This window comes from Paramisgurnus dabryanus, chromosome 1 (genome assembly GCF_030506205.2).
Source record: "Paramisgurnus dabryanus chromosome 1, PD_genome_1.1, whole genome shotgun sequence".
Lineage (NCBI taxonomy): Eukaryota > Metazoa > Chordata > Actinopteri > Cypriniformes > Cobitidae > Paramisgurnus > Paramisgurnus dabryanus.
In genome coordinates this window covers 73,596,863-73,621,699 of record NC_133337.1, presented here as the reverse complement: position 1 = coordinate 73,621,699, position 24,837 = coordinate 73,596,863, and the positions used below count along the sequence as shown (strand labels likewise).

General features: G+C 34.4%; 1 protein-coding gene and 2 long non-coding RNA genes across 7 annotated transcripts in view; 2 read left to right on the top strand and 1 right to left on the bottom strand.

Annotated features, from left to right (window-relative positions):
* LOC135734533 (transient receptor potential cation channel subfamily M member 4-like) overlaps positions 1-24,837 on the bottom strand; it is a 564,782-nt gene that overhangs the window by 432,042 nt on the left and 107,903 nt on the right. The gene's annotated exons all lie outside the window — the stretch shown is intronic.
* On the top strand, positions 3,390-4,978 carry LOC135734539 (uncharacterized). The gene is made up of 3 exons (XR_010527399.2): positions 3,390-3,637; positions 3,727-3,792; positions 3,876-4,978. It is a non-coding gene; the product is annotated as an uncharacterized lncRNA (long non-coding RNA).
* LOC141282648 (uncharacterized) lies at positions 15,468-21,005 on the top strand. Its single transcript, XR_012337640.1, has 2 exons — positions 15,468-15,967; positions 18,597-21,005. It is a non-coding gene; the product is annotated as an uncharacterized lncRNA (long non-coding RNA).

Genomic DNA, 24,837 nt, shown 5'->3' with positions numbered 1-24,837 from the left:
TAGTCGTGCAACCCCTAAGCCCGAAAGATGCATACTTACTCAATTGTCCACAACACTGTTGTCATGTGGTTTCTACGTTAGTAAAGGCGGTAACAAAGGGTAAAGTGGATATTAACGTAATTGACAGGCGACTGCACTGCCTCGTGTCATTGTTTAGAATTACATTTTATCAGCTGACAAAATTTATAACCTTGGCCTAGTGGTTTTTGGATATTTTACTGCAAATATCTAACAAATTGTACATTTAAAGTAACACTCCAACAAATAATCAAAATTACCACATGATTTAGTCAACCTCAAGCAATCGAAGATAAATTGTCCATCATCTTTCAGAAGAAAACATTTGGAGTTATTTTTAACAAATGTCCTTGCTCTTCGAGGCATTATAACGATAGAAACAATAATTAGGAAAAAAACTTTGCCTCTAATGGAAGCAAGTTATTATAGTTTATGTAGTTTAAAATATAGATTTTTTTCTACAAAATCGCATTGATTACCTGCAGAAGACTTTTATAAACCCATTGGAGCCGTGTGTATTACTTCTGTAAAGGATTGATGCACTTTTTAAGCCTTAAAGAGATTTTTCCCTGGCCCAGGTGTACTACCATTATGAAGTTTGGAAGAGCAAAGACATTTGTAAAATAACTTTGATTGTGTTTGTCTGAAAGATGATGGACATATGTATCTCGGATGACTTGAGGGTAAATCATGGGGTAATTTTGATATTTGGCTGGAGTATCGCTTCAAGTAGTTTTTTTACAACAAGTATTTTGTGCATTTTGAAACAAAACAATGGCACTAGGCCTGTGACTATAGCAATTTTTCAATAATGGTAATAGTGGATAGTATTGTCTTTTTAAGACCATTTTATGTCACTGATTATATATGATAATAATATAGAATAATAATGCAAGTACATCCTTTCTAAGAACACCACTTTGATTTTTAAGAATATTAAGATAAAAAATATGAAATATTAGCATGAAATTCAAATGCAAGAAAAAAAAATATATATACACCGAAAGTCATTGCCAGTTAGACTGGATGAGTGCTGACAGGACTGCAAGTGAAGAAATTACTTATCCATCCAAGTAGAAGCAGTGGCCAGACACAGTTTACATTTAGCAGAAGCTTTTATCCAAAGCGACTTACAAAGATGAGGAAACAATCAAGCTATTTGTCATGGAGGCAATAATACAAGAGGTGTTTATACCAAGTTACAAGTTTTCACAATTCCGAAACAATACCTGTTGAGAAAGAAAGAGAGTTAGTTTTTTTAGATAGAAGAGGTGTGTCTACAGTCAGTATAATTTTGTCAAGTATATTTGGCAAAGATGAGTTTTTAGTCGTTTTTGAATGTGGCTGATCTGACTCCTAAAGGAAGATCATTCCACCAGAGGGAGTAGTGAATGAAAATGAGTGGGAACGTAATTTAGTGCCCTTTTGTGAAGGCAAAACAAGGTGCCGCTCCTTTGCTGAACATAAGGTTCTAAATGGAGTCTAAGATGAAGGAAACTGTGAAAGTATGCACGTGCAGCACAAGTGAAAGTTCTATAAGTGAGCAGTAGTGACTTTTACCTGACATACGCTTCACTTGGTAGCCAGTGGAGAGAGATGAAGAGCGGCGTTACAAGAGCCCTTTTGGACTCTTGGAAGATGAGTCGAGCTGCTGTGTTCTGAACCAGGTTAGTAGTTATAACGGGCCACCTCTCGTCAAACTTTTATGACCCCCTCCCCCACCCGCTGACAGCTAGTGTCTGACAGCTCGTGTTTGACAGGGGGCGGGACCATCAATCAAAATCTGTACAAGTTGTCAACTTTAGACAGCGAATGTTTTATCGTTTTATGACATGTCATTTAGTGGTTTGTTTATTCCTGAGTGTGTTTTATGTCAAGCCTATGCTGTCATGTTTAATGACAGGTTGTGTTTACGACATTTTCTGTCTCTATCTATCACCCCTCCCTTTTCGACCCATGCGCTAGAGATGCGCGGATGGGCTATTATTTCATCCGCAACCGCATCACAAAACTCATCATCCGTCCGCCATCCATCCGCACCAACGTTTCTGACCAGTTTTCAAAACCGCACCCGCCCGCCATCCGCTCAATGGGCGATGCAAGACGCTGATGATGACAGCCGCGAGACTAGAAAGCTCTAGAATATCAGCAGTGAGCTCAGTCTCCGATCGGCGCACACGGGACAAAAATAAATAAGTAATGCCTAAATTAAACGCACAAATTACATAGTCTGCACTGGTGTCATCCTGATTTACCACTTTGTAAAACTTATTCCAGGCAAACCTTTTCTGACCTTCTATTTCCTTTGTTTTTAATTCTCATTTTTTGAGTTTGCCACGTACCTCGCCGGCGTTGATAAGAGCTATGTCAAAATGCGTCCTCATTTCTCTGCGCTGTTAATGATAGAACGAATGGATTCTTAACATGCCGAGGCTATCCCAAACAATTAAAACCTTTATTAAATAAAAGTGTATTAGAAAACTTTTTCTTGTCACTGTTTTAGTATTATAAGTTATGTTTTGTGTTAATATTATTCTGTTTATGTTGCGTATATTTCTAAGGTTGATTATTTGATATACTGTTGAATAGTTTAATCTACATCAATGTGTCATATTTTCTAAAATAAATTAATATTTTTGATTACATATTTATTTTAATAAGTCAGAAATGTCTCCGCTGTTTTCTGCTGACAGGCGCGGTGGGGGCTACTGGGGGCGCGTGCAACAGGTGACGCAAATTATGGGTCCTCAGAAGGCTAGACCGTCTCATTTCAGTTCTCTTTGAGAACTTCTGAGGCTGTCACCCTGAAAGACAGAGTGCTCACCTTTTAAGGTTGCATGCTTAGAAGGACACAGCTAACAAGCAGTCGATCCGCCACCCGCCCGAATTTAATAAAAATATTATTTTTCGTCACGTCATCCGCCCGATCCGCGGTTTATCCGCGGAGTCCGCGGCTGTAACCGCCAACCGCGCATCTCTACCATGCGCGTCTCAATACTGCCTGTCACAATGCGATGTGTGTTGTTGAATCTATAGTTTTGCAACATCAAAAGTTTATTTAAAGGCAATCACGAATCATATATATATATATATATATATATATATATATATATATATATATATATATATATATATATATATATATATATATATATATATATATATATTAGATGTAACTGGTTAAACTTAAAGCCGATATTTTCTATCGAACTAGTCTATTTTCTGTTCAGACACAAAGTTTTCTGATGCTGATATTATGTCGGTGTGTGTTTGTGTGGGGGTCGTGTGATGTAATCTTTGAAAGTTTATGACCGAACCTTTATTGGGGAGCGACAACAGAGCTCTGGGATCAGTTTGGATGGAGCAGAGCTGTTATACTCAAGTCTATTGGTATGTATGTGTTTCGCTGTGTTCGTTCCAGCATTTTGTCTGATTATTTAAAAAACTAAAAATTCGATCTCTGGTCTTGCAGCGATATTGCCTAAACTGGTATTAACTATTCCTGGTAAATCGCGGAGAAGAGTGGAATGAACAAAAAAGTCAGACCGAGACTAGAACCTCCCGCAGCGTAACAAGGAAATCTTGGAACAAAGAGACGCCGAGTGGCTCGTGTTGTCCGGTGTGTATTTATTTAATCATGTTACAATAGATTTAAACAAACTGGTTTGTTTTAATATTTTCTAATAACATGTGTTATCTGTTTTAAAGGTTTGGATATCAGCGGCAAAGCGAACGTTGTGTGTACTATTGCAAAATATATAGTGGATCTCCACGGTACGTTTATGTTGTATAAGAAAAAAGTTTTAATTGTTTTATTTAGATATTTGTCCTAATAACTTGTTTTTATCTGTTTACAGGTTAGGATACAGACCACAACGCTTTGGACGTATCTTTAAAAAAGAGAAAAATCAGAGACTTTTTGGATTTGTCTGGGGACATTTTAAACATTTTGTGGCAAATTGGATTTAAAACATTTCGGATACTGGATACCTAGTTTGATTTGTCCACAGAGCTTGTTTAAGACGTTTTCACCTCATTTTAGGGTTTATTTTTAATTAAAGGCTTCTTAAAACATGTGTGAAAATGTGTTTATTATACAATGAGTCTTATATTGTCTGCTCTGACAAAAATAAATTATTATTTTAGGTCAATTGACTGCGTGTGTTTTATGTCAAGCGTATGCTGTTATGTTTAATGACGGCTCGTGTGTGACAGCTCGTGTTTTGGCATTCGATGTCAGCTCTCACCCTTCCTCCCTACTGTCTCACAAGCCATGCATTCTTTCACAGGGGTGCGTGTTGTAAAGCGAGTAAAGATTTCTAAAACCCAATGTGGGTAAAATAATTCCCCATTACGGGGGTCAAAAAAGTAAATGTTTATTTTAGATTTAGACAAATCATGAACAATGCTATGATTAAAACGTTTGTTTGTAACATCACAAGTTATTTAATTAAATATTCCGTATACGGGTATAGTTTAAGCAATGACCTGAGCCATTACTACAATCTTTAGACGATAGTCTAAACTAAATAAATTTTTAAACGGTTCAGGAATTCCGTGAATCTTTTCATAACCTACTCTATAGTTTCACGCGTATTAAAGATCCGGCGGTGCCTGACAAAGCGCCGGGTGAGTGTTCATATATGCGGTTTTAAAATAACCTTAATAAATGTAATTCTGTCCACTATGGCAAAATAGTGGGTTTATTTTAGATTTAGGGGATTCTTTAACCAAGGCTCTGATTAAGACATGCACCGATGGTGACAGAGAACTTATATCTGACGTTAATAAACTTTTTAAAATGTTTTTAAGACGTCTTCAACTCATTTTAGGGGTTTATTTTTAATTAAACGCTTCTTAAAACATGTGTGAATATGTGTATATTATACAAAGAGTCTTATATTGTCTGCTCTGACAAAAATAAAGTATTATTTTAGATTTAGGTCAATTGACTGCGTGTATGACAAATATAGTATGATATATACGTTTGTTTTGTCAATAGACTTCTTTAAAGTCACGCAAGAATAAAATACTTTAGTTGTAACTGGTTAAACTTAAATCTGTTATTATCTATTTAACTATAAGCTATATTTTTCTGATCAGATATTTTTCTGTTTCTGATGCTGGTCTTATAACAGCGTGTGTGAGATGATGATGGCTGTTCACAGCAGGTGGCGGGTTGTAAACTAGGGTCTTTTTAAAACTGTAGTGGTAAAAATGTAATAGCACACTGACAATAATAAAGCATTTGGTTGTAACAAATTATTTAATGAAATATTCAGTATGTGTATAGCGATGAACGGTGTCAAAATCACCGGGGTCCCATCAATACTATAGTCTTTAGACTAAAGGGTATTTATTTGAATATAAATAAAATCTTAATCTTTTCATGCACAATATTCTGATCACGCCATTAGATTGTGTTCCAGCGTTTACAATAGAGAACATACGCGGATGCGTGTTCATATACACCGTTAAGAAACTTTTTTTAAACGATTAAAGACATTTTCAAATCATCTTCTGTGGTTTGTTTTAAATTAATGACATCTTAAAACCGGAATATGTGTTTATTACACAATAAAATGTAATTCTGGCCGCTCTGACAAAATAAGGGTTAATTTTAGATTTAGGGAATTCTTTAATCAAGTCTCTGATTAAAACACATGAATGCGCGAGCCACCGTTGCCAGAGAACGTACGCTGATGCGCTCTTATGGCGTTAAGAACCTTTTTATGTTTAAGACATTTTGACCCCATTTCCTGGTTTTGTGTCCGCTTTGGATCCCAACCTCTATGTGTTTATTATACAACAAATGCAATTCTGTCAGCATTTCTAGTTTTAGAACGCCTCTGATTTAAACATGCGGGTTTTAAAATGAAACGGTCATGTGACTTTTATGACAAAACCTATTCGATCTTAATTTTTTGTTTTAACATCCAAACGTTTTTATACACAATCCATAATTAAACATCTAGGTGTGTATGAGTAAGTTTATATCTAAGGCCACATGAGCAGCACCAAATCGCGCTTGTGTCTGTGTGTGTGCATCCAGTCTGTTTATGTGTGGGCGTGTTTATGAGCCCGTGTCTTTGCAAGGTGTGTGCATGTGTGTGTGTGTGTGGGTGGGTGTGGGTGGGTGTGTGTGGGTGTGTTTGCATGGGGTCTATGATGTCTCTGTTTGTTACTAAAGTTTTGATATTAAGTCTGTGTCCTCATTGACATAAGTAAGGGTTTTTTAGGTTTAGGCTTCATTACACAGATACTGATTAAATCATGTTATCCATTATTTGCGATTGAAAGAAACTTAAAAGGTTTAAGACATTTTATCTCACATTGTGGTGTTGTTTTTTAATTAATGTAACCTTAAAACCATCTGTTATCCATTTAGGGAACAATAAAATGTTTGCAAATATTATTTATCAAAGTTGACGATGTTATAAGCCAGGATGTCACTAACGTGACAACAAACATTTCTTTAAAGACAAAACATTTAACAAAATTGCCATGGCTTACAGAGACACACTAGACCTTTTTTTTTATGTGTGTGTGTGTGTGTGGTTTTGTTAAACATGATTGTGTGCTACCATTAAACTATCTATATCAACAACACCAGATAGGATGTACCTCTACATAACAGTGAAATCATGTACATATATTAATTAGGTAAACCTTAACACTTATTTAAAAAATAAAAATATACTATTTGAACATCCTAACCTGATATTAGGTTAGATTAGGTTTTAAGGTCAATCAGCGTCTTTAGCTTTACGACTTACAGCACAAAACCCCCCAATGACAGGAGCAATGACAGGATTTTTATGAAGTGGAGCAGACCCTTGGTTTGCCTGAGGGGTTAGGGTCAACATAGATTAACATCTATCAGTGCATAATAAGCAAACATGAAATTATATTTTACCTATGGTTTGTTACTGATGTTGCTAGGTTCGCGTATTTTTTTTCTGAAACAAACTTTTCTTTTCAAACTTAGTTAGGATACACACTTTTGTCGCCTCAAACACTTGATCAAAGTTTTTTCTTCGCTAGCGTCAAATAATGTCTGAGATTTTGTAAATTCATCAGATGGTCTTACGTGTGTATTTCTTAAACAAACATGTTGCTTTTCAATCTTAGGCAGAGTTCATACGTTTGTTTTTTCATAAGTTGTTCATAGTTTTTCTTCGCTAGTGTCAACTTATGTCTAAGATTTTTTGTAAATTCATCAGATGTTGCTTACTTGTGTATTTTCTTAAACAAACTTTTCTTTTCAATCTTAGACAGTCTTCATACGTTTGTCTTTCGATAAGTTGTTCATAGTTTTTATGTGGTAGTGTCAACTTATGTCTGAGATTTTGTAAATTCATCAGATGTTTCTTACGTGTATATTTTCTTAAACAAACATTTTTCTGTTTTTCAAACTTAGTTAGGATACACACTTTTGTCGCCTCAAACACATGATCAAAGTTTTTCTTCGCTAGCGTCAACTATTGTCTCTTTGATTTTGTAAATTCATCAGATGGTCTTACGTGTGTATTTCTTAAACAAACATGTTGCTTTTCAATCTTAGGCAGAGTTCATACGTTTGTTTTTTCATAAGTTGTTCATAGTTTTTCTTCGCTAGTGTCAACTTATGTCTGAGATTTTTTGTAAATTCATCAGATGTTGCTTACTTGTGTATTTTCTTAAACAAACTTTTCTTTTCAATCTTAGACAGTCTTCATACGTTTGTCTTTCGATAAGTTGTTCATAGTTTTTATGTGGTTGTGTCAACTTATGTCTGAGATTTTGTAAATTCATCAGATGTTTCTTATGTGTATATTTTCTTAAACAAACATTTTTTTTGTTTTTCAAACTTAGTTAGGATACACACTTTTGTCGTTTCATACGCTTGATCAAAGTTTTTTCTTCGCTAGTGTCAACTAATGTCTGAGATTTTGTAAATTCATCAGATGGTCTTACGTGTGTATTTCTTAAACAAACATGTTGCTTTTCAAACTTAGGCAGAGTTCATACGTTTGTCTTTTCATAAGTTGTTCATAGTTTTTCTTCGCTAGTGTCAACTCATGTCTGAGATTTGTAAATTCATCAGATGTTCTTACATGTGTATTTTCTGAAACAAATTTATGCTTTTCAAACTTAGGTAGTCATCATACTTTTCGGCTCTACATACATTTGTTCAAAGTTTCTCGTAGCTAGTGTCAACTCATGTCTGAGATTTGTAAATTCATCAGATGTTCTTACATGTGTATTTTTGAAACAAACTTTTCTTTTCAATCTTAGACAGTCTTCATACGTTTGTCTTTCAATAAGTTGCTCATAGTTTTTATGTGGTAGTGTCAACTAATGACAGAGATTTTGTAAACTCATCAGATGTTCTTAGTTGTATCTGCACAGACAATATTATACTTATAACAGTCGTCTTGTTTTCTTTTGTACGTGACAACATATATCTGTGATTGTTTTATGAACACAGATGGTTTCATTTCTGTAGTTTATGTAACACTTTGTCAAACTCTTAAAGGTAGTACTAACTGTTTAAAACAACAATGCAAAGTGTTTTAGATTTACTTGATAAAACTTTTACATCAAAACAAACTAGGGTAGCAATATGTTTGAATCTGTAACAGGTGATACCACCAATAGCGTGATGTACATAACAAAGTCTGCAAATAATAAAGATTGATTAGGTTTTTATTTAGTAAACCTTTTAACATAAAGTGTAGAGTCTTTTGTATGTAACAACAAAGATGCGATGAAACAACGCAAAACAAGAGAGGATGCGTTTGTTAAACCACATATAAATTAAGATGCATACATCTACAAATGGGGCAATGTTTGAAATAGTTTGGCCGTATAGCCTTTAAATTCGGGACCAATAGATTAAAAACATTGCCATTAAACAATTTACGACTTGTCTAACATCGAACGTGGTATATTTAATCACATGTCCGTGCCAAAAACAATACGTAGGAAAAACGAATAGAGCCATAAAAACACGTATCATTGAACATAACAGTGCGATTAGTGTGGGATTTGATTTTGTTTAACTAATGAATGCATTTAACCAATTCATGAACAATGGAGTATTGTTGTGTTGTTGAATAATTATGTTTTACATATTTACTGCCTACATTTCATGCTGATTGCTAAAAGTGTTAAAGTTACAAAGATGTCCAAATAAGGACTGTGGAAATTGATTTTGTTCCATTTTATATTTCTTTAATTAATCATTTTATTCTATAAACATTGTGTGTTTCATATATGCATTGAGCTATTATGTAGAAATGAGGTGTTTGTGTTTGAGAGTGGGGGGTTGCTGAGAGTAAACAGCTTGTGTGTGTGTAGAGGCTGCAAGGGGGGGTGACCAAGGAATGTGCATCTGTTAGTGATCAAGATAAAAGGGGGTCTGAGGGAAAACACACTGAACAGATGGTTTTTAATAATGATTAAAGTGTTTGCTTAGAAGTAGTATTGCAGTAAAAGATTTAACATGTGTTTATCTATCTAAAGAAGTTAATATGTGCCTTACTCATATAACCAATTTTACAAATAATGAAATGATGTCATGATATTGAAATGTGTTCTACATAATAATCACTTTCATCTTACAGCTTATGTTTTTTATAAATAAATGTTTTGTTAATGATTTGTTTTTAAGAAAGCATTATAATATGCTATGTGAAGTCAACCATATGTGAAGTGGAAAAGTACTGGGGGGAAGTGACAAACTGCAGGACTCTCAAAGTTGGGGGAGAGCAGTTAGTTTTTTCCTTTGTTTGTGTGTTTATCATCGCCCACAGGAATGTGGTGAGGGAGTCAGATTCATGAGGAAAAGCAGCCTTTGTGGGTGGAGATTCTAAGAAGAAGATCGACGTCACATAGTCTATAAATAATTGGTTCCCCAAATGCTGGGGGTTAGTTGCTTGCCGCTTGTGGCCTTGAAACAACCCAGCGCGCTGTTAAACTTTTTCATATCTGATCAATAAATATTCAATTTAGATATTTGTGTCTTTCTCCATTGATGAACATGCTTTGGACGCCTTAAAGTCCAACAATTGGTGATCCCCGACGTTGTTGGAGGGAAAAGGAGATTAAGAGAAGTTTTGAATTGCCTAAGATCGAGTAAGGGAGGACTTCATTTCAACACAAAAGACCAGTCTTCTAAAATAAAGGTAAGCAGAAACCTGTTATATCAAATTCTGCTATTGGACATATACCAAATTCATTGTGTTGATAAGGAGATCCAAACTGAAAGTAATAAATAATTGAATACAAGATCAGATTGAAAAACTTAAAAGAATGGGAGTAATAAGTTTGGGTTTGAGGCCCTTAATGTACTAGACATTATAAAGTAATAAGTTTGGGTTTGAGGCCCTTAATGTATTAGACATTATAAAGTAATAAGTTTGGGTTAGAGGCCCTTAATGTATTAGACATTATAAAGTAATAGGTTTGGGTTTGAGGCCCTCGGGTTAAAGTCCCGTAAAGGTAAATTGTGGTTGGAGTCCATTAATGTATTAGACATTATAAAGTACCAAGTGGGTTAAAGTCCCTCGGATGCAAATTCCGTAAATTCAAATTTTAATCCGGATATTATTTAATCGCTTTCAACTTTCGCTAAAAAGACGGGTCAGTAGTCGCGCGGGTGAAACCCCTGAAAACTACTGGTGTATATATTCTTTTGCTAGATAAGAGTGACGTTTTGTGTTTTTTTTTTTTTTTTTTAATTCTGAATGCTTGTAAATTGTGTGAAAATGGCTAAATTCCAGAAAGAATGTGATGAGTATGAGTGTCCACCAGTGTATGTGTATTTGCAAAAGATTGTGAGGCTTAGGATGGTCCGAACAGATCGAAATGATTTTGTATATAGAGAAAAGACAAAAAGAGGTTGCATTAGAGTGGAACACGTTGAGAGAAGAAAACTGTTGGGAGGCAGAGGAGAAAAAGAGAGTTCCTCTCACGCCTATTATTTTTGTCATGGAACATAGACTGGTAAACAAAATTAAGATTGTAAAAGCAGAAGGAAAAAGTGATTTGGTAAAGGGCCAAATGCGACTAGCTTAGAGAAAGAGTTGAGAATTAGGACGAGATTAGCTCTGGTTGCTGCTGCCATGCAGGCTATTAAATCAAATAGAAAAGGGGAAGTTTGCAGTGGTGCAGCTGCAAAGCAAAAGGAAGTTAAACAAGGAAACAGTCAGCCAGACTCAAGTGTGACACCTACGGCTCCTCCTCCAGTTCCACCCCCAGTGAAATCGATCTACCCCTCCTTGCACACACCTCCTCCTTATGAGAAAGCCAAAGCCCCAATGCAACAGCCTGTTTTTCAAATCAATAGCGGTGAATTAAATGTAGATGTAGATTTTATTTGTGTGAAAATGTGTGATATAATGTCTGTTAAAACCATAAATGGGATTAAGCAAAACCTAGCAGAACGACAGAAGCGAAGCTTTGAAAGAAAAAACAACAGATTAGAGAAAAAGAGTAGAAACCAAGTTATTTAAGGTGGAAATAAAGGTGAAAAATAAAAAAGGACAGAAACATTATTAAAAGGTGAATGACATAGATAAATTATACAAAGATAACTTGTTACAAAATGAAGAGGAGTCTTCATCTGATGATGGAAGGTGGTCACAAAATAAATTTTATTTTAAATTGAAAGGCAATATTTTGCAATGGGTTAAGTAAACCTTGAAAGGCTGAAAGCTCTGATCCTTTGACATTCAAGAAAGTGAATAAAAAGCTGGCAAGAAACAGACAATGAAAAACTGTGTGTGACATCAAAGTGTTGGAGTTGCAAAGAGAGGAGTAACTCATAAACTGGACTGAGAACACATTCTATTTGAATGGGACTATACTTGAACTCAAGCAGTGAAGGGGGCACTGCATATGGTCAGAGACAATTACAAGGATGAAACACCAAAAGACTGAGTGGAATCCAGAAAGACTCACAAAAACAATAATGTTCTTGAAGGCAAGAGAAACTGGACAATAATTCACTGGACACTGAAGTTTTTCATCTTCATACGAGCCTTTGAGTGAAAAAGGGGAAAGAGTAAACAGCCGTTCAATGTTTAGTAAAGACCTTGTTACTGTAGGGACACAGACAATCTTTATGAGAAAATCAGCAGGACAAATTTAAAAGCTGATCAAGAACTTTGTTGTTAGGTGTGACTACCTGTTCTGAAATCAAATTAGACTCCTATTAATCTGACAGGAAGAAATGCATGATTTAATTTGGTATCTACAGAGGAAGTCAGAACTCCAATGATGGTATTAAGCTAAAAAGCAAATATAAATGGCATAGAACAGCTATGGCAGAAAGGAAATTAAAATAGAAAAAATAAAAAAGAACACCATAGAACACTATATAAGGTAAACAAGAAAAGCTGTGAGAATAGAAAAATAACTGATTATTGTGACAAATTTTGTATTTAAGGAAATTGCCAGCCCAGACATCATATATGTGCATGAAGGTGTTCAAATGGGAGATCTAATCACTGAGGGTGAGCCAAATGATTGCATACCATTGATTGATATAAAAATTATTATTGTTATAATTAATTGTAATTGTTATACCATTGACTGAAAAAGCAAACAAATTGAGAGATGGTTTGTTCGCGGTACCACTGACAACTCCCCAACCAGTAATCATAATGTTTACAGATGGATGTTGTTTTAGAGCATCAGATGGTTCGCTAAAGGCAGGTTTTGCAGTTCTTGAACAGGTTGAAAATTATTTTGTGACTAGAGTGAGTGGTAAATTGGAGGGTAAGCAGTCAGCACTGAGAGCTGAAATGGTAGCTGTTATCAAAGCCTGGCATTACGCTGGTGAAGAGAGGGTGACCATTTTTTGTGATTCTGCATATGTGATTGGTGCAGTATATATGGAACTGCCATATGGCAGAGATGTGGATTTGTTACAACAACAGGCCGGCCTATAACACATGCTAGCGAAGCCTGACACATACTACAGGCTGTGAAGGAACCTAATGAAGTGGCTGTTGTCAACTGCCTAATAAACCACTTATATCCCGAACCATGGTTTCCCAAGACAAAGTTAGATATGACAAAATTGACAAACATGCACTGGAATTGACATATAGTTTCGGGGCTGCTTATCACCCCAATGCTAGAGCAAAGCTGAAATAGTGAACCTGACTTTGACATTAAAACTTGACTTGACAAACTATGTGCACAGACAAAAATAACATGGCTTGACGCATTACCAATTGCATTAATGTCTATTCACTTTTCTGTTAACAGGATCACTGGTTTGACACCATTTGAATTGCTTACAGGTCGTCAGTTTCCGGGTCCGAGGAACGCCTTGGTGCAGGATCCAATCCTGCCACTAACTAATGCTGTTTATTTATAAAAACTAACTGATATGATTAAACATTTTTCCTGCCAGGCTACCAAACAACGAAATTGTGAGAACGACCCAGCTGTTATAGATGATGTTTGGGTTTCTAACAGACAGGTGTGGACCTGAGGAATCAGGTCCAAGAGAGGGAGAGTGTTGAAAGTGAAAGTGAATCAGCTGGAATACAGAGAGAACAAACAGGAAGTGAAACATCAGTGGTAACACTCACACAACACCAACAACAAAGTCAACAAACACACTGTAAAATTGTGCATAAAAAAGGTGACATTTTTTCCAGCCCAGTAACAGAACCCCTAGCACACTGTGTGAGCACAGATTGTGCATATGGAGCAGGTATAGCCGTACAATTCAAGGCAAAGTACGGAATACAAAAGGTTGTAAGTCAGAACAAACACACAGGTGAATGTGCAGTTACCCATGAGGACGACGGCAGACTGATTTTACATTTAATAACCAAACAAAACTGTACTGATTTACCAACATATGAGAATTTTACCCACAGCCTCAGATGTATGAGAGAGTGGTGTGAGAAAGAAAACATAACAAGTGTATCTACTCCCTGGCTGGGGTGTGGGTTAGATAAATTGGACTTCCATAAAGTGCTAGAAATCCTGACAGAAGTGTTCAGGGACCTGAACATCACAATTACTGTTTATTCATTATAACCTGGGTAGCTATATACCATATTGACCTTTGAATTTCTTAAGTTTCTTATATAATCTTACATTTCAATGTTTCCTTTTGAATTTAATTTCTAAGTTTCTTATACAATTCTACAGTATTAATTTTACAGTTTAATTTTCTTCTTCCTTTTTGAATTTATGATTGTTTTTTGAGTATTAGCCAATAGGCATAAGTGTATTTTTGTTCCACAGGGATGAAGCTATATGGAAATTGGAAGGTTCTGTGGGCCCTAGGGGTTATAACTGCAATTATAATTATCATGAGATTCGGCATAAACTATGGAGGTAATCTGAAAAATGACAAAAGGTCCAAGATAACACCACAAGATCAGTGCTTAAAGAGATATGGGGGAATTGAATTGAATTACACAAAAAATTCAACGATATCATACACCTTTGATTTATGCAGTGTGATAGATTGTGGAGGGCAATAGTAACCTCTATAGTAGTGTCCATTGGTGTATTTGTGGCTATCCTGGTCACTTGTGGATGTTGTTGAATCCCCTGTCTCAGATCCCTGTGTAACAGACTGATAGTGTCTGCAATAGAGAAAAAAAAAGAAAATCCACCCCCATACAGCATGCCGCTATTAGGCCTACAGAACCTGGAGGATGATGAGGAGGAACATGTGTGACCTCTTTCAGAGGTCAAGAGAGGGAATTGTGGGATTTGATTTTGTTTAACTAATGAATGCATTTAACCAATTCATGAACAATGGAGTATTGTTGTGTTGTTGAATAATTATGTTTTACATATTTACTGCCTACATTTCATGCTGATTGCTAAAAGTGTTAAAGTTACAAAGATGTCCAAATAAGGACTGTGGAAATTGATTTTGTTCCATTTTATATTTCTTTAATTAATCATTTTATTCTATAAACATTGTGTGTTTCATATATGCATTGAGCTATTATGTAGAAATGAGGTGTTTGTGTTTGATAGTGGGGGGTTGCTGAGAGTAAACAGCTTGTGTGTGTGTAGAGGCTGCAAGGGGGGGGGGGTGACCAAGGAATGTGCATCTGTTAGTGATCAAGATAAAAGGGGGTCTGAGGGAAAACACACTGAACAGATGGTTTTTAATAATGATTAAAGTGTTTGCTTAGAAGTAGTATTGCAGTAAAAGATTTAACATGTGTTTATCTATCTAAAGAAGTTAATATGTGCCTTACTCATATAACCAATTTTACAAATAATGAAATGATGTCATGATATTGAAATGTGTTCTACATAATAATCACTTTCATCTTACAGCTTATGTTTTTTATAAATGAATGTTTTGTTAATGATTTGTTTTTAAGAAAGCATTATAATATGCTATGTGAAGTCAACCATATGTGAAGTGGAAAAGTACTGGGGGGAAAGTGACAAACTGCAGGACTCTTGAAGAAGATTTTTTAATTCAGAACTATATCTTTGGTGAACGTGGTATTCAGATTCAAATGTGTTTTGCAAGTATACGTGTCTCATGCTTGTAAGCTGAAGACTAGCAGTCTTAAAGACTGCAATGTATGCAGTGTTTAAAATATGGTAACTGAGAGCAGAGCTAAAAATGCATAGGCTGACATTTGGAAGGAATGAAGTTACCACACCTGTCAAACATAAAAACATGCTAAAAACAACTACATGGGAGGGGTTTCAACTTTTAGAGAACTGTATATTAGGTTGCATTCTGAAAAAGACTTTTTAGTTGCTTGGCCACCAACTCGGCCTTATTGTTGTATGCAATAAAGTCATCTTTTGGCAATGGAACCCTCTGCTGAAAATTATGTTTCATAATCACTAAAAAAATCCACAACATTTGGCGACGAGGATGGGATTGGAAAGGAGCATGGAGGTGGATGACCGTTGTGGGCTAAGTTTGGATGAGCGGCATACACAGGACCAGGTAAGCAGTTTTTGCTTATTTACTGGTGTACTGTTGTGTTGCTCATCTGGGTTGGCTCATGGTGGACAGACTTTCACAATGCTCTTCCAACATAAGAACTAAGATTAATACAAGTTAAAAAGGGTTCCATTTCCAAGGATTTGGATGCATGGTGTGATATTTTTATGATAAAGAAGGGATTAAACAGCCTGAGCTCAAGGTGTAATCTGTGGTTTTGCTAAGTAAGCCTTGTTTTAGCATTAACCTGGAACAGATTGATAAATTGCTAAGGGGCAATAAAAAGTTAAATTGCTGAGGGGCAATGAAATATATAATCTGAGTTTATTTTTAAACATATAAAAGGCCTTTGACGAAGGGCCTTTGACGAATAAAATAGACTGTAACAGATTATAAAAAATGCTTATTGCAAGAGGGCTATTGATTAGATGTAATAAGCTGATACACTGTAAATGAATAATTTGTATAAAGAAAAAGTAACGTGGTTTTGGAAGCAAATCCATGTTTCAGTTTGTTAGGTTAAGTATTTAAGCATATGTTGATTTGTCATCAATACTGCATTTTATTTACAGTGTATGAAAAAAATAAGAAAAAATTAAATAATCTGTGTTTATTCTGTAAGAGGGCCTTGACGGATACAGGTAGACTGGAACAGACTATTAAAAATGCTTATGGAATAAGCGAATACACTGTAAAATAATGACAGCAAAAGGAAAAGTACTTTGGTTTTGCAAGCCATTCATGTTTTTTTTTTGTTATTTTAAGGTAACAAACATATATGTTAATTTGACATTAATGCTGCATATTTTACAGTGTATGGATAAAAATGATATAAAAAATAAAAAACATAAATAAATAGAGCATGAAACAAAAGTGTAAAAAAGTGGACAGGGGTCTGCACGGGCAGAATTGATTTTTATGAAACAGCTCTTTATATATGTTTATATAATAGAGGTCTGAATGGATAAAATATTATTCTGTGGATACCGCCCTAATGCATGATAAAAAGTTTGTGTGAGTAAAAGTGGAAAGGATCCTCAACAGTGAAAAACAAGTGGTGTCATGTTTAAAGTGTGAATGACTGGGTGTATGTTATAAATAGAGTAAGTGCAGGCCTGACTGAGTGCTGTGGATGAAAGGTGCTAGCAGTGAAGTGAAATAATATAAGTAAAATAAAAATAATAATATATTATTTATATAATAAAGTAATAAGAGATTATAGGTAAAACTATAAGTAAATGGTATATATAGGTTGAAAGGAGGTTTTTACATCAATATTTTAAATCTTAATCCAATGAAAAATCTTTGTGCTTAAGACTGAAGGAAAAAATAGTATTACTTGACAAATAAAACAAATTGAATTGAAAGAGAAACATTAATTAAGTAATGAACTGCTTGAAAAACATTTGCAGTGTAGAAAAAGTAATATTGGAGAGAAAATGGTAAGCTTGATGTTTACTTAGCTTGAAAGTTAACTGGAATAAAAGTGTTTTATTTGTTAATTTTCTAATTTTAAAAAGTTTAAAAAAAATGGCTAAACATGATAGAAAAGATTGAATGGAGAAGTAACAGGTGTAGTGAAAAGTCATAGTTGTTATTCTTGTGGAAATATCTATTGGGCAGAGATCTAATAAAAAATGTGTCTAAGAAATTGTCATGAAGGGAACATTTGATGTGGCAATGTGTAAAGAAATGGATATTGTAAATAAATCTTTAGTAAATCAAAAGAAAAGAAGGATGGATTTGAAGGAAAAAGCATTGGCATTATTAATGAATAAAGGAGATATATATATGATAGAATGTTAAAGGAAGTTGATAATGGAACAAAAAGAAAGTGTGTTAAATGTTACTCTATATTTATCATGCATACTGTAGAAGGTTGATTTCCAGTACTCAAGGGCACTGTGGAAATTATAGGTAAAATGTAAATGAAATGATCAGTAGTTATAGAATAGGAAAATTAAACAGGTTTGGGAGTAAATCTTACAAATGAGGAAATATCCTAAATGAAAGAAATTTAATTATTATCAGAAAAAGTATAAGTGTGAAGAGTGTAGAGTAAAAAGCCAAGAGGCATTGTTTACACAAAGAGGTGAAAAAGAAGATGAGGTAGGAAGATATAAATAAAATAAGAAATAAAAATAAGAAAAACATTAAAAAGAATGAATGAAGCAAAATAAGGAGAGAGTAGAGAGGGAGAGTAAAGAGGAGGTGTCATCTGATGGAGAAATGTATATATGGGAAAAAAAAAGGTTGGCTTAGGCCATTGGCCTTACAATTTCTTAATTTAATAAAGGTATTAAGGACCTTGGGAGGCTGATCACTTACCCTCAGGCATTCATGGGACTGGGAGAAGGACTAGGTTGTGGCAATGGAGAAATGAAAGAAATCCTCCAAACCTTTGACCGGTGGACTAACGTTACATGAGGAGGGACTATTTTTGAACATATCATAACAGTGTGGCAGCCACTGCTTGGACTCTAAAGCACAGAGAGAAAACTGGGAGACACAGAGAATCCAGTTTTGTTCAGAGACAATAAAAGGAGACTGAGGGAAATCCAGAAGGAGACCCTGGAATGATCACACTGTTTTGAAATGCAAAGTGAATAACAGTGATGACTCTTGTGTTCAGCTACTTTCAGCAATTCCTCCAAAAAACCAGACTCCTGTACCCATCATAAATGACTTTGCAGCATCACCATCCCAGAAAGAAAACAACTTGAACTGGGAGAGACAAAGAAAACATGCTGAGGACTACAAAAAGCCTGGCCACGCCAAGAGAGACTTTCGCTATATCCATGTACCAGCTCTGTGAGTGAAGGGGGGAGGGTGACAGCAGCCTTTCAAAGTCCAGTTTATGGTCCAGTTGTAAGATTTGTTAAGAATATGATTCTCTGGACAAGTATTGCTAATTCAATGCATGTCTATAAACAATAAACAAAACCATGACCATATCTATTCTCATATCAAAATCACACTCCTGTTTACTGGTTAGGAAGATATCCATAATTTGAATTAAGCCACTGGATTTAGTGTTCTCCAGAAGGGTACAAGTATATTAAAGTGATATTAACTGAATCAAAGCAAATGTATATTAGTGTAATAAATAGTGATGTATAACAAACAATGAATAAGGGGGAAATGTATTAAAGCACAAATTTTTCAGTGTATTATAATTTGATCATGAGAAAGATATTCAACTTAAAATGTGGAAAAATAAATTATATGACAAGAAATTGATATAACATCACAGGAAGGTAAACAAGAAGTAGTTAAGAGTATGGTTGAAAATCAGTTAATAGAATAATGACTTAATGTAACTGATTTATTTCCACAGGTCTCTTGTATACTGGAAAAGATTGGGAAGAAAAGGATTTATGGGATATGATGAAAACAAAAAGCTATACAAAGCCAGGGGGATAAATCCATTATGCTTAGGAATAACATTAGACTTATGTGCTAAAGTAAAAATAATTTGTAAATGCAAAGAATAAATACAGATGATAACAACATGCAAGATAAAGAAGATGTATTAATTGTTAAAAGATGTAGAGAACAAAGTACTAATTGAAGTATCCAATTAATGACATTGTAAGACTAACCAGGTGATATCCAGATCCACATTGCTAACAAATGTTTTCCCAGATGACAAATACTGTAATTGATCTTTGCTTTATATATTTAAGTATTTAAACAGAAGAAATATTTGTATGTTTTTATGAAATTAAACAATATACAATTTGGTATAGGAACAAAGAGGCTTTCAAAATAATGAGGGAATATATATTCAATGTACTGGACAAGTGGGGTTAATTTCTGCTACAATATTATCAAAGTAATTGGCAATCATAAAAGATTAAACTTATATAAAAATGAATGATAATTTTATTAATGGTAACAACACAGCAGATTTGGAAGCTAAAGAAGCCTCAGAATGCCATACAGAAGTATTGCTTCTATAGTGTTAATACAAAAGCCTTAATTATAAGATAGAAGAGAAGAAGAACAAGCAGGATGTTATGAATATTTTGTGGCACCTAAAGGGGGACAAAGAAAGACATTCGGGACATCTAATGTACACATTGGGGATAAATCATTCTATTGTACAGTAAAATGTTACCTTTCCAGATGGGTGGTTTTAATTTCAAATTAAAAACAGGTATTAAAGAACAAATTAAAATTAAAAGATTAAAAAAAAAGGGTATTATTCTCCATATTTGAGAAATGGTCTCCATATCTGAATTCAATACTGGTTATTCAGTTCGACAGGTAAAGTTTGTGCCAAGAGTAATGATAAAAAAAAAAAAAAAAAAAAAAAATAATAATAATAATAAAAATAATGATAGAAGAAGTAATCCCTAGATTTGAAATACTATTAGGAATCATTGTATATAATGGATCAGCATTCATGTAAAAAACAAAAAACAAAGTGAATACTGCAACAATAAAGAACAAAGAAAAGACTAAGATGTGTTTACCATCCTTAATCATAAAAAGTATACCATCCCTTCAACGTCAAACTCAGCAAAAAATGTGAAAGCATGAAACTGAACTGACTGGATGCTTTGTCTCTTGCAATAACGAGTGAAAGACTGCAAACTAACACTGCATGGAATGCTTATTGGTCGACCAATGCCAATACCAATGTCTGCGCAATACTATATAACAAAAATTCATCCTCAAAAAGGACTTCCTCTGGAACGACTGCAGATGGAGCTTTTGGAACAATTACAAATAAAGATGAGATCTTATGTGATAAAACTAACTGTATGCATAAGCTATTTGTGTGCAGGAAAAAAGAAAAGGAGCCTGATGAGGAGATGGAGATAAAATGCCATATTATGCCATGGGATCTAGTGTATCTGAGGGTCTTCAGGAGAGAGTGACATAAAACAAGGACCAAGGAGAGCTGCCCTAACAGCAGGCCAAGGAGAAGGAGCACATCTGATGTCATCTGAGCCATTGCACAGAGTTCCTAAAATACCAGTCGGAGAAGAGGACAACAAAAACACGATACAGAAGAGGAGAGCTGAGGAGCAGAGGAGAACTTAAACACAATAATGAAGAGGAGAGCTGAGGAGAAGAAAATAATAAAAAACATGATACAGAAGACAACAACAGAAAAATGAAAAGCAATTCGAGGTTACAAACAGAAAAAGAACTAAGTACTGACCACTCAGGGCATATCAAGCAACAACAACAAAGTTAAGAAAAATTTGTAAATGAGAAGAGACTTTCAGGAGCAACAACCAATGAGTGCAAAGCAGTGGAGTTCACAAGCAATACACAGGGACAAAGTTGCTGATAATGTGTAAAGGACACACAAGGAAAAGTTCAAGGAATTAGCCATGGAAATTGAAAAATAAAGCTAATAACCAGTTTGACAATTATCAGAAACATATGGTAAATTCACACGACTACAGTCAATAATCAAACTTCTCTTCAATAAACTTTTCACCTATCAGCAAGGATCAGTAACACTTCAGCGAGGACCAGTAACACCAGTGAGAATTTATTCTACAATAATCTCTGCAGAACCAAAATTTAGATAAAATACTGAAGATACCAAAACAAAAAGGAGACAAGGACATCAACAGAAGAAAAGGACGTCAACGGAAGGAAAAAATATATTTTGGACATTTTATGGGAAACAACAAAAAACATAATGAATAGTACAAATGGGTAACTTTCAAAGCTAAGAGAAATTGGTATGAACAATTGCTTATTATGCTCTAAATCATAAAAGGTAGGAATAGTCAAAAGTCAACATGATATTACAGGGGTGTTCGATGTAACAAATTGACAAATTCTGGTTTAAATATCCATTTTATAGGGCATATTTTGTTAAATAGTCTCAATATTGGAAAGTTAATAAAATCATTAAAATAGAAAAAAGGCAGAATAGGAAAAAATATTTAAAGGGAATATTCTATAACATAGAACTTGAACAAATCAAATATAAAATTCCAAAAGCTATTATAAATCCTTAATAATTTTGGCTTTAGGTATGGAAAGGGTGGACAATGCTAGTATACAGTAAAAAGAATGTGGGAATCAGATCATAGCACTGGACATATGACGATCAAACAGTAATGTTAGCAGAATTCTTTTGGTTTCATTTTGATTTGATGGGAAATGATAACTTATGGTAGTTTTGCAATTAGAGAAGAAATATATATGTACAAGACTAAGGTTAATTTAAGAAATCATCATGATTATATTGAAGTATATTGAACAAAATACTGAGAAAACAAATGATAAAACTAAAATAGTTTATCCCTAAATTGGTTTGGTATTACCTGTTACAATTTAAGCAAGAGATGAGATAAAATCATGGTTAGAATAAATATTGATTTAATCTAGAATTACTAAATTATATCTACTATAATCAACAAAGGTTTATTAAATTTAACTAATGATGTTTTAACAATTTTAGAAAAACAATGAGATACTACAAAGGGGTATAGTTTTATTGTATGGAGATTAATGTTATGCTAAAAATACAACATAGATATTCATTGAAGCTATCAATAAGCTTAAGAGTTTAGGGAAGAAACTGCAACAAATACAGGAAGAAAAAATCTTAATGTGGAATTGGTGTGATTTAAAATTAGGAAAATGGGTGATTGGTTTGTCAAATTATCAAAAATATATTTTGGTATGTCAAATGATTCATAGGTTAAATGATGCAAATGCTTACAGGTATAGGTTAAAGGATGAATATTATCAAAGGTATAAGGTAAATGATGCAAATTATCAGAGGTTAAGGATTTGCAAGTTTAATTGGATGAATTGTTATTTTACTGTGTACTTCCTATATTGAAACAAATGTTAATGTTGAAATATCAAGATGAAAAGTTACTTCATATAAGAAATTACAAAGTGCATCAAAAATGGGTTTTGCAAAAGTTTGAAAATGGTAATACTACATCAGAAAAAGATATTAAGAATTGAAAAGGTATTTGACTAATTTACACTCTTATGATGAATATGGATGTTTTTATGAGTTCTGATTTTACAGCAACAATGACATTATGAAGTAAATTCCATGATCATAAAGGTTTATTAATTGAAGGAGTAGGTTCTTTTACTTCTCCAAGAGAAGATGTTTGGTCCACACTCCACCAAAGTGCGGCAGCATGATTTAGTCATTGGTAAGGGAAAGATGGCTTAGTTAAGCCATTAATCAGCTTAACTTAATTGAACTGGATTATGAAGTTGCACTTTGGGTGAGACTTGTGAAAGTCTCAAAGGGTGGAATGAAGAAGATTTTTTAATTCAGAACTATATCTTTGGTGAACGTGGTATTCAGATTCAAATGTGTTTTGCAAGTATACGTGTCTCATGCTTGTAAGCTGAAGACTAGCAGTCTTAAAGACTGCAATGTATGCAGTGTTTAAAATATGGTAACTGAGAGCAGAGCTAAAAATGCATAGGCTGACATTTGGAAGGAATGAAGTTACCACACCTGTCAAACATAAAAACATGCTAAAAACAACTACATGGGAGGGGTTTCAACTTTTAGAGAACTGTATATTAGGTTGCATTCTGAAAAAGACTTTTTAGTTGCTTGGCCACCAACTCGGCCTTATTGTTGTATGCAATAAAGTCATCTTTTGGCAATGGAACCCTCTGCTGAAAATTATGTTTCATAATCACTAAAAAAATCCACAACACTCTCAAAGTTGGGGGAGAGCAGTTTGTTTTTTCCTTTGTTTGTGTGTTTATCTTCGCCCACAGGAATGTGGTGAGGGAGTCAGATTCACGAGGAAAAGCAGCCTTTGTGGGTGGAGATTCTAAGAAGAAGATCGACGTCACATAGTCTATAAATAATTGGTTCCCCAAATGCTGGGGGTTAGTTGCTTGCCGCTTGTGGCCTTGAAACAACCCAGCGCGCTGTTAAACTTTTTCATATCTGATCAATAAATATTCAATTTAGATATTTGTGTCTTTCTCCATTGATGAACATGCTTTGGACGCCTTAAAGTCCAACATTAGACGCAAGGATGAAAAATCTCAGATTGCTAAACATTTTTCTGACGCAGAACATCCTTTATCCTCCCTGAGTTTTACAATTATTGAACATGTTAAACCCGCACGTAGGGGTGGGGATCTAGAAAGAAAACTGCTCCAAAGGGAATGTTTTTGGATCTCCACCTTAAGAACAATGCATCCGGGCGGTCTAAACGAAGAATTAAATTTATAATGTTTCTTGTGAACCATTCTGGTGTTATGATGATATCTTGGGAAACAGTGGTGTATCTGTTTGTTTTGAGTTTTTGCTTCATTCACAGCATAGACTATAATGGGTATGTATAGAGAGATGTCATGATGGATGTCCTTTGATAGTATTCTCTGTGTCATGCACATATATTGTTATATTATATAACATTACTAAAAATTTGGAGATAGATATGTATATATTTATTTATGTATATATATATTTATAGAATTTGTTTTCTGATAATTCGGGTAACTATATGACTATATATGTTTTGTGTATCTACGTATTTGGATGTCCATACACGATATTCATGATTAATCAGGTTGCATTGGAATATAAATTGAAGAAATGTATTTGCATTCATTAAGTTTCAAATGTAAGTTCGGTGATCTACCATTAGAGACACTCTATACAAGCACATATGGTATGTATTGTCTGAATTGCGGATACGTAGATATATAAGTTACGTCACAGAGTCAGGTGGACTAATTACATTGATGATGGGCTAAGCCCGAAACGTTTGTATCTTTGCATCTTGGGCCATTTGAGTATTTCGGCACTGAATAAATGTTTCACATTATTAGTATTACTGTGTGCGGACTTTTCTTCTCTGCATCTATGTATTCTTGAATAATAATGTTTTTTGTGC